Source organism: Malania oleifera, chromosome 4 (assembly GCF_029873635.1).
Source record: "Malania oleifera isolate guangnan ecotype guangnan chromosome 4, ASM2987363v1, whole genome shotgun sequence".
Classification (NCBI taxonomy): domain Eukaryota; kingdom Viridiplantae; phylum Streptophyta; class Magnoliopsida; order Santalales; family Ximeniaceae; genus Malania; species Malania oleifera.
This window is the reverse complement of record NC_080420.1, coordinates 121435525-121453106: the sequence shown is the minus strand read 5'-3', so window position 1 is coordinate 121453106 and position 17582 is coordinate 121435525.

Below are 17582 nucleotides of genomic sequence, written 5' to 3'. Positions count from 1 at the left end.
CAGCCGAGAAATTGAGGAGAGTGGGAGAGGAGACGAGGAGAGGGGGAGGCGTGAGGTGGAAAGAGAAAGAGGGCTCAGAGTAGGGGCGAGCATAATTCGGGGAAACTCGAATTAACCGAATTAACTGATCGAAATTGGCCGGTTTGGTTTGGTTAAGAATACAGGATTGGTCGGTTCGGTTATAGTTTCACAAATTTCGGTTAATTGGTTCGGTTAAGAGGAATGTTAATTCGGTTTACCGAAATAACAGATTTAATAATTAATTAAAATTTAAATACAAATTAATATATGTTAATTTGTTAATATGTTAATTAGTATTTGGTAAAAAATCTACAATTATATTATATCTTTATTAATTAATTTCAAATTAATTCGGTTAACCGAATTACCCAAAAAGGTAATTCTGTCGGGTTCGGTTCGGTTCGGCCCCTCTATTCAATCGGTTCGGTTAACAGTTCTCATTAATAAAAAATTTCAATTAATTCTGTTAATTAACCGAAGTTGGCCAAATCGACCGTTAGCTCACCCCTAGCTCAGAGACCAAATACAGGGGCGCTCCCTGATAACTGCAATCATGAAGCTTTTTAGGTTAACGTCTTCTATATACATATATAATATATTAATATAACATTACATATGTATCTATAACTTATTACCTATATATATTTATTCTAGTTAGTTTTTTTTTCTCATTAAAATACTATTCATTTTATTTATTTAATTAACTAATTAATAATTAATATACCTTATTATTATTATTATTATTATTTCTGGGTTATTACAACATAGATACCACACACTAGTGGTAACAAATCAATAAGAATGCATCACACACACACACACACACACACATCCTACCAAAAAGGATAAAATTGATACTTTATATGTACTATCTTCTAATAATAGTATGAATACCCCAATCATGCATGTTTTATACACACACACACACACACACACATATATATATATATATATATATATATATATATATATAGAGAGAGAGAGAGAGAGAGAGAGAGAGAGAGAGAGAGAGAGAGAGAGAGAGAGAGAGAGAGAGAGAGGATATAAAACCCATAAATAAATGGATAAGTGATATAAAGCATTGATTAATGTGGGTCTTAAAGATAAAGTATACATTGAAACACATGGGTTAAAATTTTATGACAACATATGCATCCATGAGATCTTAATGATAACTTATCTATGCAAATGTAATGATCAACTGCATATTTGTAACTAAAAATTAATGAGAACGCATCATATATATACATACATACCCTATCAACCCAGATTTCAAGCACAATTTTTTATATTTTATATTTTATATTTTATTTTCTAAAAGGAAAGGAAATAGAATAACAAATGAAAAAAAATTCTTGTATTTTTCTCTATATAAGAATTAAATTTATTCAAATATAATTAAAAATTAAACTTCAAAAAAACAATAACTTGCCAAATTTTTTTTTAAAAATATTTTATTTATTTTTTCTTGATTAGTGAAAAAGTTGTAATTAACGGCTAACTGCAATTGCAACTATATAATGGCATCTCCTTGCTAAATGGTGTCGTTTTATGGGAGTGTAGTGATGTGACTTTCTTTGGATTATGCTGCACATGAATTGGAGGGTTTGGGAATTGGGACCATGCTTTGTGTCATATTTCCAATAACACCAAAAGATAGAGAAGAGAACGTTGTGATTCTCAAGAGAGATGTGTGGCCATTGGGGTTGAAACATTTCTCCATTATCAAATGCATGTCTAAGTCATGAAAGCATGATTGGTGATATCACCATCAAGTTTTTTTTTTTTTTTTAATGGCCAAAAGGTGTTGCTTCCCCTTCCTCAAAATAAAAATAAAAAAGGCTGCAAGATTTTACTTTTGAGAGATTCTTTGATGTTTGTATTTGATATATTATTACTATTTATAAGATAGATTTGATTTGATTTTGATAATCTTTCTCGTTAGATGATTACGATATATTCTGTCCAAAACGATATATTCAATACACCATAAAATTTTACCTTTTATTTTGAAGGAGATGGTAGATGGTTAAACATGGATCTTTATGAATGACTTGTGATGCTAATAAATACCAGGACATACTTATGGCAATGTTTATGTAAACATAAACACAAACGCGTAGGGGCATAAGTGATTTTCATGTTTTTGTTGAGCTATAGTGGAGACGGTGCCAACATTGATGAGTTGTAGAGAAGGTGCCAATATTGTTGAGCTATAGAGTGCCAGTATTGTTGAGCTATAATGTTGGTGCCTGTCACTTCCACCAACCCCAACTCATCTTCATTGAATCTCACTACCACCTACCATTTCTCTCCATTCCATTCATGACTATAAATGAAGATGTGTGTGCGTGTAAAATGTGTGAGTGTAATTGAGTTGAAGAAGGTGAGAGAGTGAGAGGTGTGTGTTAGAGAGAAAGAGAGTTGAGTTGAGTGGAGGGCAGTTGCCTCCTCCTTCTCCTCCTTGTATTTTCTCCTAATTTTTAGTGAAGATTGGTGTGCTCCATGGACGTAGGTCAGTTTAGGCCGAACCACGTTAAATCTTGGTATTTATTTCTTGTTTGTTTGTTTTTTTTTTTTTTGTGGTGTAATTGTTGATCCTTGATCCCCAACAATTATTATCAAATTCAATGGTTCATAATTCTGGGTGAGTGACATCGTAAAAGTCGAGCCGTGAAACTAATTCTTCTGACATGCTAACAGTTAGAGGATCAAGTGTGCGGCTGAGGCCAATAAGGATCATCTAGGCCCGAGATGGATCCGAATAGGGTCAAAATGTGGGAGGTAAAATTGGTTCGGAGGCACGTGGAATGCAATCAGAGGCACGTAAGATGACAGTGGTAAGACCCGCTTGAGCAACTGTTGGGGAATTGAGTTTACTCCCATAAGGGATACAGTTTCCACTCAAGGGGGAGCAGTTGGAACTCATAAGAGATTGTTGTTTAAGGTGTGACTCTTATACTTGGAGTTTCATAAACAAAGGAAGGAAAGGGGTTGCACAGCAAGGACTCGTCGATGAGTGCCCTATGCTCGTTGACAAGTAGATCCCAAGAGTAAGGAAAATTTAGAGTTTTTGAGATAGTGAGAGTTGATTTAAAGGATCGTCGACAAGTGGCCAGACTAGTCGACGAGTGTCCTTCTTTGTCTCATCGACCAATCTCCAGTTCTCGTCAAAGAGTGTTTCTGGGATGCGAGCATTTTTTTTGAATTTTGAATTTGAACGTTGGAGTGGTTGGGTAATTGGAGGGAAACTTTCGAGGGACTGTTATATATGTCATTCTGGGTGTACGTGTTGACATAGAGAGTGATCATTTGAGAAGTATATTGTGTACTTTGATATTTGCTTAGTGAAATTCTTGTGCCATTACTTTCGTGGATGTAGGCTTTGCCTAACCACGTAAATCTTGTTGTTGTGCTTGTTATTTTTTGTTTATTGGTTGTGATTGATTTTCTTGTTGCGTTTTTATTCCACTGTGCGTCTTATATCCGATCATTATTTACAACAAAGCTAGTCAATTTAAGCTCCTTTTGTTAAGTACAAAAATTTATTAAATAATGTGATTTCTTGCATCAACTCACTTGAGTTGTCTTATGATTTGTTTGGCTATAGTCACAACATCTCCACATGCATGAAGTTTAAATATAATAAGCGGCATGGAGTGATAACTTCGTAATTGGGCATTGGGTCACACATAGGAGAATGAATATCTACTATTTGATGTATGCCATTACACGTAGGAAAGGATGAGTGGGCAGTTTGCTCTTCAAAACTCCTATACATGTATGTATGTGTGTGTGTGTAAACTAGTAACAATTTTATACAATATTCTTCCACTTCATTGTGTATTTTTGGGTAAGAATACTGCATAACTTCATTGAATGAAGGCCTTTAAGTTCATAGGAGTTTTTTAAAAAGGGAGAATGAAGGAATGCCAATTACTAAAGGTATTTAAGTTTCATTGAGGATCTCTCAATTTATAAGTAATATTGGGATTGAGGCAATAATTTCTTTATGTTGATCACCCCACACCATGTTCATGCTTACGGTTTTCTCTTCATGGTTCATGGGTAGTGGTTTACTTAAAGGGGGAATGACTTATCCCACTTTCTAGAATTGTGACCTTTGCACTTATGTAAGACATGTTATAATCTTCTCTAATCAAGCCACATAGAGGCTTCCTAGTGTGACAAAATGCCCTATATCAACTACTATATATGGGATTGAGACCATGCTAGTGTCATATTTCGACCAACATAAAAAAATGGAGATTGTTGTGCTTCTAAGAGAGAGATTTATGACTATTAGAGTTAAAACATTTCATCATTTAATAAAGGCTTATTCAATAATGAAACCATGATTAATCACATCATCACCAAGTTTTTTTTTTTTAGTCAATAGCTAAAAGGTCATGGTTCCCCTTTCTACTAAAAAAAATATAGAATTGGAGATTGTAAGTGATTACTTTTAATAAGAAATTCTTTACTATCAATGATAAATTTGTAGCAAACATATTGTGGCACCTAAGCATTATCTTGATCTTTTATACACACACACACACATACATATTTACACATTTATTTATATATTAGGAATGACCTGTGTGATATCTAACAAATACCAATACTTAAGGCAATGTTTACTGTTGAGGTATTTTTAGTTAGGATGCCCTAGAGCTTGAGCTTTGTGATTTTCCTCCCCTATCTCCATGTGCACCCAAGAACACACAAGGCTAATAGAACAAGGCTCCGAGAAAACCTCCTAATGCCTAAGTTGGTAGGTGAAGTCCGTATGGAGATAGGGAGAGTTTTTTATTAGCCTAGCTAAGTGTATCTTTATTATGCTCTTCACTACTTATTAGGAGAACTTTGGAGAATTCCATGGCGAGAAATCAGGTATTCTCTTGAGGTATTATGAAAATGTGTTTATGGTCTTGCATTAGGGCCGCGGGGCCCGGGGGGGGTGGTGGTGGGGTGAATAGTATTTTTTGGTTAAGTGTGTGTATTTTTGAAAACTACTATGTTTGGCAAGTAAAACACAAAGTATCAATATATAAATGCTAAATAGGTTCATTGATGTAGCACAAGTGGACTATCACAAGTATTTAAAGTGCTGAAGATAAGTAATCAAGTACAATACAAATAATGTAACTAAATTATAAATAAGAAAAATAGAGAGGAATGTACCGGGATTTTTATTGTGGTCCGATAACTTAGCTGTGTCCACCCGTTTGTAAGATCCTTCTTTTTAACACCTTCCAATAATGAACCGGAGTAAAAACTCCCAATTGGAGGCTCCTTTGCGATGGGCGAGCTCAACATTTCCTGTACAACCGAACCAAACTTGATTCACCCCAAGCTTGAAAGCTCAACAACTCGGAGCCCTAACTTGACTCCAATCCGAGCTAGAAAGATCAACTCAATAATCTTATTACAACATAGATGTGTACACGAAATTAAAGTCCCTTGATAGACTAGATATGAAAATACAAGCACAAGAACTCTTCTAATCTCAAAGAAAACTTGAAATCTTATGAGAGAATGAGAGTTCAAAGTGTGATACTTCTTGTTGCATTGAAACGCCTTGAAGACCTCCTTTTATAGCCAACAAATTCTACTAGCCATTTGATCTTCATAATGACACACTTTAAGTCACTCCAACATTATGCTGATAGCTACGAGACATTTCTGACAATTCACATAGTTTTATTTTGAAATTCAAAAAAAATGTCACAATTGCTTATAAATTATACAAAAAATATTTAATATAAATGAGCATAGTTTAAAAAAAAACAAGTTTAAACTAATTTGGATATAAGCATCATGAGATATAATTCACTTACTAAACAAATATCAAACAATGAAAAGGACTGCTGCCAGATTCGGTTAGTCAATTTAAAAATTTTCTAAGGCTAGTATACATGTCCAAATACAATGGGTTACGTGTCAAAAAATTCTTTTTTGAAACTAGGTTTATTTAAAAAAAGAATCAAGTCAATTGGATAACTATATAGAGAGAAAAGGGCAAAATAGTAGAGCTTGTCAGAGTTTAGAAAGAAAATCCTAATAGTATAAAAAAGTCTATATTTAATAAATTATCGTGCATAATATACTAGTCCAAAACATACATGTAATATGTCAAATTAAATCTACAGGAGTCTAGTTTTTAGAAATTCTTTTTGTTTGATTAAAAATGTGACGACCCCCAAATTTCTACCATTTTTTTTTTTTTTGCAACAACATTTATTACTCTGATACCCATAATGATTTTCACAATAATGTCTCGGACCCAAAGTGGCACTGAGGATACTTGTTCATAAATCATACCATCTATGCAGCGGAAAACATAAAATACTTAAACCTTTTACGATACCAGAGTTTTAGTATTTCCCAAAAATATACATATGCATCTCCCTAAAATCCACAAGAACTCCTAGGGACTGCTCAAAATACTTCTCTCAATAAAACACTTACCCTACAGCTAGGGTAGTACTAAAGTCCCCTCTATTTTAAAGCTCGTTCCGCACGTCGGTTTGGATTTTTTGAAATGTTTGAATTTTTGGGGTGAGACACCTCTCAGTAAAAAGAAATATGTTATTACCTGTGTGTGACATATGAGTTTACATGAATAATACATTTACTAATCAAGCTGTAACTGAGATAACGTTTTAGGGTAAGACATATCATAACTCACACCTATGTCACTTAAAATACAAGTGTTTTTGAATTTTCTATTTAATCATACTTTTAACTATAATATTTATAGTTTCTATATTCTGTAAATCTACATACATATATAACTGTAAAAACTTCCCTAAATGGATAACTGTATGCATGAATTGACCTTGCATGCTCGGGTGTGCGGCCCGCGGGCTGGGCTTTACTCTGCCTGGCCTACCAAATTAAGTCAAACTGTAAACCTCTATAGTACGATTGGCCCGCTCAACTTGGTCCTGACTGCCAGGGAGCTCTTTGTCTCTCCTTTGGGCATAATCAACTGTCATTCCACACTCTATCTGAGATGTGTGGTTGCACTATCTATACTGTATTAGTTACGGTACCGTGTTCTGTAATATGTTCTGATTCATCAAGGATCTGATACTATATAATACTATGTCTGTATATTACTATTTTACCATGATTCCGTATAACTGAAATAACCATGATTCTATATAACTGAAATAACCATGATTCTATAATATCTATAATACCATGATTCTGTAATATCTGTATTTCATGGTTCTGTAATATCTAAATAATTATGGTTCTATAAAACTGTATAAGCATGATTTTGTAAAAACCATATAATCATGGTTCTGTAAAAACTATGTAAAACTCTATACTAAACTGATAGTTCTCACGCCACACAATTAAATAAACTCATATACTATAATCTGTATTTTTCCTCTGTATAAGAAATATATATAATCTGTTTTCCTGAAATCTAGATTTCTGAATTATTCTGAAAATACATAATTTCATAACCACAATGTCATACTTCTAAATTATCCCAAAAATCATATTTTGAAAGCACATAACTATATATATATACTAAAATAACTGGCATAACATATTTCCCTTACCTGCTTCTTGAAAATAAGCCCACAGGAATCCTAATCTGCACCTGCAGCGTGCATGCAAAAATCCCTATATTTATAAACCCTAATCCAATCACATTAAACACAAAAACATTCTCTATTTAACATTCCTTAACCCATATTCCTTAAACAATTAACAAAACTCAAAAATAAATTCCTTACCCTGATTTTGGAGTGATGCCCAAGTACCCCAAATTAACAATTTGTTCCGCTTAACTTGTAGAGAATAATCTCTAGATCCTCATGGTGGTTTCTGATCATCGAAATAGGCTAAAACGGAGCCAAAATTGAAGAGAGAAGGGGGTTAGGCCGAAACCTAGGGAGAGAAAGTGAGGGAGAGTGATTTTTTCTGCTGAAAATGTGATTTTAGCCTATATATAGGCTGCTGGCCATGTGTCCTTGTCGACGAGACACGTGTACTCATTGAAGAGTCAAAGAAGGACGTTCATTGACGAACCCTTAATGGTCTGAAATTCCCCCTCTCAAGATCTCCTCTACGCTTGTCGACAAGTCCCTGTTGTGTACCCCTTCAAATTTTATTTTCCCTTCTCTTTTCCTTTTTTCCTTTATTATTTTCATAAATTAAATTTTCCAGGTTTCTACAAAAAAAAATCTCATACTAAGAGAAAATGAATTTTAAGTGACACATATGCAACTTTTGCTATTTTGATTTCTTTTTTCGAAAAACCAATCAAATGACCTCCATTTGATGTGAAATTTTATACACAAGTCATTTTTTATGATAACTTAAAATCTGGAGCATTTGGCTAGGATTTAAAAAGCAAATGATAAAAATGCTCTTGTCGGTTCTTTTTGAAGAAACAAATATCAAGTGAAATCTAATGTAAAATTGCAAAATTATGAGAGCATGACTCTAAAACTTTTCTTCGAAACTAACACACTCCATAAACTTACTTAGCCCTGAGAGAAGTGAAAACTTCCTTCCTTGGTTCATTCTGTTCAATTTATGAATTTATTCTTCCTCTTCAACCTAGGATTCCACTTGGATCTCAAAATCTATGCATATTTGAGAATTTCATCTTTCTCTCAAAAATTTCTATCTACGCATCCAAAAACACTTGCACAAATACTTAGAACTTCTCATTGCTTTTGTCATAATCAAAACTATGATTAAAACCTTGGGACTAACATCTTATTTGTCCAACTGTTCACGTGTGACCAGGGAGGTTATTATATATGTTATATCCTCAGTTACTTTCTCTTGATAGGTTGTACAAATGATTGTTGCATATGGCCAACTATGGGTGGGCTTGGCTTGTCCTTTACTCTAGAAGTCCTCCAAGACTACTCCCATAAGCAACTAGCACAACACACTTTGAGGTTGACTTATGACATATAATTCCATTTCCCTAGAGTTTTGTAGCTTTTTTCTTGAAGTTCTCCTATGCTATGATTATAAACTGTTAAAGTTTGTTGGCCATTTTGGGATGGTGAGGCCTTTATGGTTGTGGTGAACTGAATGGTGGCCACTAGTTAGAAGGCCTTAGATTGGCAGATGATGACTTGCATCTAATGTAATGAGAATTGTGATGTTCATGATCATTATGACTAGTCTACGTCCTTTAAATTAGGGTTGATTTAGAGGCTTTTTGATGAGGAGGCTATTGTTATTGCTTTGAAGGTGGAGCTCGATTAGGCTTAGTCGACCTTGCATTGACAGTGGCATAGAGAGCTCGGAAGGAGTGTGAGAAAGAGGTGTTATAGTGTTTTGAGATTGCTTAGGCTTACCAAACATAGATTATTCAACACAATGACTAGGTTAGAATTTTGTAAAAAACCAGTCATCACAATGTTTATTTATTGAGGTCTCTTGTTTAGATACCCGGAGAGCCTAAATTCTCTTTTTAGTGAGCTTCCTGCTAACCTTGTTTAACTTTGTGTGCTTCTTGATGGCTTCAATGCTTGTAAGAAACTAGTCATCACTATGTTTATTTATTGAGATCTCTTGTTTAGATATTTGGAGAGCTTAAACTCTCTTTTTAGTAAGTTTTCTACTTAGTGTAGCTAACCTGGTTTAACTTTGTGTGCTTTTTGATAGCTCCGATGCTTGTAAGAAACTAGTCATCACTATGTTTATTTACTGAGTTCTCTTGTTTAGATATCTGAAAGGTCTAAACTCTCTTTTCATCTATGTAGAGGATCTAGTGACCTTCTCGGCAGGGCACAAGGAATTCTCCTAAGTTATGTTTGTCTATTCATGTATGACTTGGAGAGGTGCCACTTGTATGTGCGTTCTGGCAAGAAACACCTTGTGCAGATATAGAGTGTCCATACATGTGTCCTACAAGTCCTTTAGTATCCCAAGACCTTTTTGAATGCCTACACAACAATTATCTTGATAATTTATAAAGTGAGATTTTTATCTTGATGATTTATTGATACATAAAAATAGAATATATATATATACATATATATATATAATTTTATATTATAATTTTTTTTATTTTTTAAACATATATTGCTATTCTAGCATAGTCAAAAAGAAACAAAAAAAAGACCGAAATTATTTCTTGACGTCGACCAACCTCTAATAATTAATGCCTTTATATAATAATAATTGGTGTGAATATATATATATATATATATATATGTGTGTGTGTGTGTGTGTGTGTGTGAGAGAGAGAGAGAGAGAGAGAGAGAGAGAGAGAGAGAGAGAGAGAGAGAAGAGAATCCTAAGCATGTGTCATCACACTATAAGAAACTGACTACTTCTTGATCAACTTTTCACTCCCTCCTGATCCTCTCTCTATCTCAAATTCATATTGGATTTTATTATGATAAGTAATGGCGACAGCTACAATAAACCAATCATCCAATGTTGACCGGATTGGAATTGGGTATTTGAGTGAGAGTATATAAAATAAATATTTAATGTTGTGTAATATTATAAATCTATTACTTGAATTTTATTTAAAAAATTGTAATATAATTTATGCATACTAATAAAATAGAATAAGAAATCCTTTGGCAATATTTCGACATTTAAAGTATGTAATTTTTACGTAAAAAGTCTAGATTGGAATACCAAGATAGAAAGGAAGAAATTAAATAATGGAGGAGGGATGTATTATATAGAGAATATATTTCATCCGAATTGATAAATAGATAGACAAACAAGTAATGCGGCTGACTTGTAATTAAGTAACAAAAAACTCCAATATCATGTGTAAATCACTCTTGCATCTCTCTCTCTCTCTCTCTAGATTGGTATGCACTAGTACTGCTATTTTATATGTAGAGTTGGAGGTGTGCTCGTTTCCAAGTTGCGATTGCAACAACAATAACAACAATAATAATAATAATAATAATAATAATAATAATAATAATAATAATTATTATTATTATTATTATTATTATTATTGGTTTCTAAATAAAAAATAATTTTGCCAATGTAGCAATTATTGTTATCATTGTTATTCAAAAATACAAAAAAAGGGCCCAATAGAAGAATAGCTTGCTGTAGTGTTAAGAAAATAATGACATATCAAGTTTTAGTGATCATTTGAGTGAGTTCAAAAGTGAACCACATCATATTGGAGATGTATATTTGTAAAGTTATGGAGAAGGCTAACATAGTCATTTTTTTTTAAAATTTTTGTTTGAATGCATTTTACATTTTCATGCTTCATCTAAATGGATTTGAATTTTAAAATTGATATTTTAATAAAAAAGGAAAAAGATTTTGTTTGGGAAGAGCTGACCTAGGTCCTTTAATTAGTAGTAGAGGTATTGAGTTAGAAATTAAAATACAAAAAATCTCTTTCAAAGGTTTCTTATTAGCTACCTCACTATTTTTCCTTGTTTTTATACAATAACACTAAGGTTTAAGTCCCACTAGGTGGACTCGTTTACATGAATTCTTTTTTCACCAATTCACTTGATCAAGAACGTTTTCCTCTATTAGATTAAGGGTTAATAAATCCTTTCTCACTACCTCATTCCAAGCCTACCCTTACCCGTTTCATATTAGACACAATAACTAACTCACTTCTCCTTACTGGTGTCCTACTAGGCATGTGTTTCAAATGTTCAAACCATCAAAATTGTCCCTTCCTTATCTTGTTTTCAATCAGTGTTATGCCTGAATTATTACGTATATGTTCATTTTTTACTTTATCTTTTAATGTTAAACCACTCATCCACCTTAACATTTACATTTCAACAACTTTTATTTTTTGTACATGTTTTTTAGTTGTCCAACATTCAGAACTATAAAACATAAGTGACCTTATAGCCATCTTATAAAACTTTATTTTTAATTTTAAGGGTATTCTATGATCAGAGAACACAGTTGACACACTCCTTCATTTTACCCAGTTTAGTTTTATTCTATAAACTACATTTTTTTAATTTTCCCTTTGTTGGGAATTAACAACAAATTCCCGAAACTTGTGAGAAATAAAATAGAAAAGAAATACACGCCAAAGAAAAATCAATTACACGCACAAGACAGTATTTACGTGGTTCGGTAATTTTGCCTGCATCCACGGAATTGCAAGGATTTCACTATTATCAAGAAGAAAAATACAGAGAGTGCGGCGGTACAATGCTCTCTCTCTCTCGCTCGCTCGTGAAGTGTGACCGCTTACCCTAATCACCCAAAAATAATCATTTTATATGCGGCACACAGGGTTCCGAATGGGCTATATGGACTAAGCCTTAAGACAGAAATCTCTCATTAAAGAAAGGTCGGTCATCATCCAGATTTAACGCAATTAGGCTCCACAAAAGCCCAACACCCTTCAGCTTGAATAATATATCTAAGATATCTAAATCTATCAATGCTATTAATCTTTTGAATATCAAGTTTTATTTTCTCTCTATTGCTATTCCTTACATTACTAAAATTACATTTCATATATTTAGTCTTATTCATACTTATTCTGAACCCATTAGACTCTAAAGTAACTCTCCAAAGTTCTAGTTTGGATTCGATTCTGCTTTTACTATCATCAGTCAACACGATATCATATGCAAACAACACATATTAAGAGATCTTATTTTGGATATTCGTAGTTAGTTTGTCAATTACTAAAATAAAAAGATAATGACTCAAAGTAAAACTTGATTGTACACCTATTGTGATGAAAATCTCTAGATTCGCCTCCTACAGTCCTAACGCTAGTTACTATTCTATCATACATATTCTTAATGACTTTCATATATCTACTACAAACTCCCTTTTTTTTTAAGACCCACCAAAAACCTACCATAGTTACTCTATTATAAGCTTTCTCTAGGTCAATAAAAATCATATGTAAGTCCCTATTCTTTTCCTTAAACTTTTTTCATTAAACTTCTTAAAAGATAAATAACTTCTATTATTAATTTCCTGGGCATAAAATCAAACTAATTTTCTTAAATCTTCGTTTCTAATCTTTTTTTTTTTGGTAAAAGAGGGCGGCACCTCCTTTCTTAAGTTTATTAATAACCCTCACTTATGGCGAAGGAGACACTTGGGGCTTACATAATAACCAATAAAACACCTCATGCATCAAACCAAACAAAAGAATAAAACAAACCTATAACAATACCAAAAGAAAACCAACTAAACATACCTCATATAAGCCATACACATCTTATCCAATCTATAAAAATCTTTGATAACTCTAAGAAATTGACTACTATTTGTTCAACTACCCTTTATAGATTCATAATCTTAATTCCATGATAGTTATTATAGTTTTGAATGTCACCTTTATTTTTATACACAATACTACTGTACTTTTCCTCCATTCTTCTGACATTTTTTTTGGTTTTTATAATAGAATTGAATAGATTAGTTAACGAAACAATTCCTTTATCCCTTAAATATTTCCAAACTTCAATTGATATTTTATTTGAACCTATAGATTTCCCACTTTTCATTTTTTTTAATGCCATCTCAACTTCAAGGATTTTAATTTTGTGAATAAATCTTCTATTTTTAGTATTTTCTTCATTTGTCACTTTTGAGTTCAATCTTTCATTTTGATTTTCATTAAACAACTTATCAAAATATTTTCGCCACCCATCTTTTATGTCTTCTTCTCTAATTAAGACATTATCATTATTATCCTTTTTACATTTTACATCACTTAATCTTTTTATTTTCCTTAGTTTATGCTATTCAATAATCCCATGCACAATCCTTAACATTTTTTCATGCTATTTTGGAGGCAAAAAACTGCTATCTTAGTGATAAATGTGAAGTTTATTTTTATTTTTTAAATATAGCTAGTCTATGTGATGATTTTATGTATTGTATCTCTAATCTTATATGGTGCTCTTTTTTATCTTGCATGTTATATATCAAACTTTAGTGATAAATTGAGTGAGTTTAAAAGTGCCCCACATTAGATTCAAGATTTTTTTTTTTTTTAAAAAAAAAACCTCTAATTTTATTGATAACTCTCACTTATGGCGGAAGGAAATCGTGGTTATAAACATGCTACAAGAATTTTACAAATAAACTATCAAAATCAGACTAAACATCAAAACCAATACAAGCCTATCAAAACCTAAACCATTATTGAATTAAAACAAACCAAACAAGCCCATATGAAATCAAAATAAACAAACACCAACAAAGCCAATTACCTACAAACTGATGTCAATTACATGTAAAACAAAAACTAAGGAAAAGCATAGGAGAACCAAATGATGACAATTAAATACGAAGACTTGAAAACCTTTTTTAATCCTTATGAATTAGACCTCTCATTTTATTCAACAGCACATCACCTACAAAATATCTCCTCGTGTTGCCTCTATTGCCTTGATGAGCCCAGTGTTCCGCTACCTGATTACCTTCTCCAAATTGGTGCTTTATGGAGAATTGAAGGGCTTGTAGTTTCTCCTTTAATAATTCCAAAAAGTCTCATAAGCACCAGGAAGAGCAAATTTCAGAAGTGATCCGTTCCACCACCTATTCCGAATCGTTTTCAATAAAAAAATTCTGATATCCCAACTCTTTATAGAGCCAAACACCACTAATAAGAGCATACAACTTAGCTCCATTATTAGTACTCGACTTAAAATTTTTAGAGAAAGCTGCATTAATATTACCTGAAGAAAGCGGCCTTAGATTCAAGATGTATATTTGTAAAGTTATCGAAAAGGTCCACAAAATCATTTATACTTTTTTTTTAAAGCATTCTACATTTTTATGCTTCATTTTAATGTATTTGAATTTTATAATTGATATTTTAAAAGGAGAAACATTTTGTGGAAAAATGTTGACCTAGTTCCTTTAATAAATAGCAGAGATATTGATTTAAAAATTAAAATAAAAAATCCCTTTCAAAGGGTTTTCAAAGTCTCTCATTGGATGCATCCCCTCTTTTTCCCTGTTTTTGTGCTATTTATTTTTGCATACAATATTTAACATTTGATGAGCTATTTTTGCGAATAAAAATTCTTTACATATTGTCGGTCTATGTGATAATTTTACCTATTGTATCCGAAATCTCAAATGACACTCTTTTTAATCCTACACGTGACATATTAAGTTTAGTGAAAATTTAAGCGAGTTCAAAAGAGCACCACATGAGATTCAAGATTTATATTTATGAAGTTGTTGGGAAGGTTGATAAAATCATTTTTATTTTTTTGTTTTGTTTAAAATGCGTTTTACATTTTTATGCTTTGATATTTTAATGGAAAGGGAAAAGATTTTGTTTGGAAAAAAGCTGACACGCTTCCTTTAATAAGTAAACATTGAGGTGGACGTCAAAACCGAAAAAACCTCTTTCAAAGGGGCTTTCATTGGCTACATCCCCTGTTTTCTCCTGTTTTTCAGCTCTTTAGAATCCTTAAGGGCCTTTGATGAACTTTGAAGACAATCATTATCTTCAAGATCAAGCCCATATGGTTCAGCAGCCAGCCTCCGGTGCTGGCGGATTCTTTTATGAAAATGACAAGCACGGTGGTTGGGAGTTCTCTGCATCCGCAGAGTTTCTGCAGAATCCTCCATTGCCGTCTCTCTCTGTTCGTCCTGCAGGGGAAGATGAATCTTCTTCTGGGTTTCAATCATCAGAGGTTGTTTCCAAGAAGATTAAGCTCACATCCTTTATTAATCCTCAGGTTAATTCCTCTGCATTCTCTCTCTGTTTTGTTGCTTCAATTCAGTTTGTGTTAAAACCAGCATTGGCCTTCTTCTTTCTTTTCTTTCTCTATCCCATTCCCCTTTCGTGCATCTACGCTTCTTGTTTCCTGCATGCATGGAATTCAGGAAAATATAGATTTCATCCATTGTTGGGGCTCTCGCAATCAACATATATGCATGCATGAACCATGAATGCTTCTTTCCTATGCCATGTCGTTTAGCTGGCTTTATATATTAAATGGCTTAGGAGCAGTTTGATCAGCTAGGATTTTTCCGCTATGATTTTTCCTCACTTCTTTTTATTAATTTTTATTATTATTTCTTTCCCTGTTTATTTTTATTTCTTCCCTGATCATTATGTTTGAGAGGAATTCAATGATTATAAACTTAGCAAACGCCTTTATTTATTTGTTTTCTTGGACAGCCTTCAATACTTTCTCTCTGGGTTCTAACAAGAAATGGTTTCTTAATTTGCATAACTTTTTTCTAAAACAATCTTCTTGTTATTTTTTGCAGGATGAAAAGTTGGAAGCCATGTCAGAACTAAAACCTCTGGGTTTGACATTGAGCAAGACACCTTCATTCGTCAACTTATTAGAAATGAAATTATCCCAACCAATGGATTCAAACTGTCCATCTCTAACAATGTCAGAGAAGTTGAAGGCTTCAAACTTCAGTGCATCATTTCTTTCAATTGGCTCATGGGGGGTAATCAACAATCATAAACTCAAACACTTAAATCAGGGAAATTAAAGAATTTGAATATTTTGTTATTGCTTCCAACCCTGATTGCTCAATCTGGCTGCAGAGGAAATCAGAGAACCATGGCGATTTGGTCGCAAAGTGCTACTTCGCGAAGCGAAAATTGGTGTGGGAAATTCTGGAAGACGGTTTGAAGGGAAAGATGGAAATACCCTGGTCTGAAATCTTGGCCATTAGAGCTACTACCCAAGACAACCAAACAGGAATTCTAGAACTCGAGGTCAACCATATTAAGTCTAAATCCAATTCAACTCTGCTCCAATGCAGCTTCCACTTGATTCGAATTCAGCCCAATGCTCATGTCATTTCTGTGTTTTGTGCAGCTAAGAAGGCCCCCGGCCTTCTTCCAAGAAACGAGCCCCCAACCACGAAGGCACACGATGTGGCAGCCATCGCCAGACTTCACCGGAGGTGCAGCCTCCATGTTCAGGTTTTCCGTATTTCTAGTTGAGATTAGTTTCATACATGAAATCATGATTTCCCATTTCCTAATCACCAATCAATGCATTCCAAGCAATTCCCAATTCATGTTTAGGCTTATATTTGCTGTTTTCAGAATTTGCCTTTGTGGATTTTACATATTAGTGTCATTCCTTTTTCAGGAGGCACTATCTCAAATTCCCTGCAGGGACTCTTGACAAACACTATGACAAGCTTTTACAAAGAGACAATAGGCTTTTAGACTTGAGCCAGAGACCCTTCCCAAGCCTTGCCAGCCCTTACTTTGATTCAGCTTTCGGTGGCTTCCCCAAGTTACATCCTTTGGAAGCTGCGACTGTGAGTTTACCTGCAGGACCAGAAGTCGCACTCACACCTCAGTGTCAGCCTCAGTGCCTCATCGTGCCCACCCCCATGCTGCAGCCTGTGCCTTTCTATCATCAGCCTCAGACTTTCCAACCCACCACCATCCTTCCCTCCATTCCCAACCATTCTACTTCCACACATAGTGGTACGTATTCGCTTAAAAAATGAATGAACGGTTGATAATTCCACTCACGAGTTCGTCCCACAATGAAAAAAACTATATAAATATAAATGATAAATAATAACATACATGGTTAGACCTAAGAATTAACTCGATTTTTCAAAATTTTCAC